Raw genomic sequence first — 1,899 nt, forward strand, 5'->3', positions numbered from 1 at the left:
TTTGAGCCATTTCTGGCGTTAAACGCCGGGCTAGTGCCCATTTCTGGTGTTTAACGCCAGGTTCTTGCCCTTTCCTGGCATTTAACGCCAGTCTGGTGCCCCTTTCTGGCGTTAAACGCCCAGAATGGTGCCAGACTGGGCATTAAACACCCATCTGCTAGCCTTACTGGCGTTTAAACGCCAGTAGGTTCTTCCTCCAGGGTGTGCTGTTTTTCTTCCTGTTTTTCATTCTGTATTTGCTTTTTCAATTGATTTTGTGACTTCTCATGATCATCAACCTACAGAAAACATAAAATAACAAAGGAAAATAGATAAAATATGACATTGGGTTGCCTCCCAACAAGCGCTTCTTTAATGTCAGTAGCTTGACAGGTGGTTCTCATGGAGCCTCACAAATGCTCAGAGCAATGTTGGAACCTCCCAACACCAAACTTAGAGTTTGAATGTGGGGGTTCAACACCAAACTTAGAGTTTGGTTGTGGTCTCCCAACACCAAACTTAGAGTTTGACTGTGGGGGCTCTGTTTGACTCTGTTTTGACAGAAGCTCTTCATGCTTCCTCTCCATGGTGACAGAGGGATATCCTTGAGCCTTAAACACAAAGGATTCTTCATTCACTTGAATGATCAGTTCACCTCCATCAACATCAATCACAGCCTTTGCTGTGGCTAGGAAGGGTCTGCCAAGGATGATGGATTCATCCATGCATTTCCCAGTCTCTAGGACTATGAAATTAGTAGGGATGTAATGGTCTTCAATCTTCACCAGAACATCCTCTACAAGTCCATAAGCTTGTTTCTTTGAATTGTCTGCCATCTCTAGTGAGATTCTTGCAGCTTGTACCTCATAGATCCCTAGCTTCTCCATTACAGAGAGAGGCATGAGGTTTACACTTGACCCTAAGTCACACAGAGCCTTCTTGAAGGTCATGGTGCCTATGGTACAAGGTATGGAAAACTTTCCAGGGTCCTGCCTCTTTTGAGGTAGTTTCTGCCTAGACAAGTCATCCAGTTCTTTGGTGAGCAAAGGAGGTTTGTTCTCCCAAGTCTCATTACCAAATAACTTGTCATTCAGCTTCATGATTGCTCCAAGGTATTTAGCAACTTGCTCTTCAGTGACATACTCATCCTCTTCAGAGGAAGAATACTCATCAGAGCTCATGAATGGCAGAAGTAAGTCCAGTGGAATCTCTATGGTCTCATTTTGAGCCTCAGATTCCCATGGTTCCTCATTAGGGAACTCATTAGAGGTCAGTACACGCCCATTGAGGTCTTCCTCAGTGGCGTTCACTTCCTCTCCTTCCTCTCCAAATTTGGCCATGTTGATGGCCTTGCACTCTCCTTTTGGATTTTCTTCTGTATTGCTTGGAAGAGTACTTGGAGGGAGTTCAGTAACTTTCTTGCTCAGCTGTCCCACTTGTGCCTCCAAATTCCTAATGGAGGACCTTGTTTCAGTCATGAAAATTTAAGTGGTTTTGATTAGATCAGAGACCATGGTTGCTAAGTCAGAGGGGTTCTGCTTAGAATTCTCTGTCTGTTGCTGAGAAGATGATGGAAAAGGCTTGCCATTGCTAAACCTGTTTCTTCCACCATTATTGTTATTGAAACCTTGTTGAGGTCTCTCTTGATTCTTCCATGAGAAATTTGGGTGATTTCTCCATGAAGACTTATAGGTGTTTCCATAGGGTTCTCCTAGGTAATTCACCTCTTCCATTGAAGGGTTCTCAGGATCATAAGCTTTTTCTTCAGATGAAGCATCCTTAGTACTGCTTGGTGCATTTTGCATTCCAGACAGACTTTGAGAAATCAAATTGACTTGTTGAGTCAATATCTTATTCTGAGCCAATATGGCATTCAGAGTATCAATCTCAAGAACTCCTTTCTTCTGATTAGTCCCATTG

Source organism: Arachis duranensis, unplaced genomic scaffold (assembly GCF_000817695.3).
Source record: "Arachis duranensis cultivar V14167 unplaced genomic scaffold, aradu.V14167.gnm2.J7QH unplaced_Scaffold_92166, whole genome shotgun sequence".
Lineage (NCBI taxonomy): Eukaryota > Viridiplantae > Streptophyta > Magnoliopsida > Fabales > Fabaceae > Arachis > Arachis duranensis.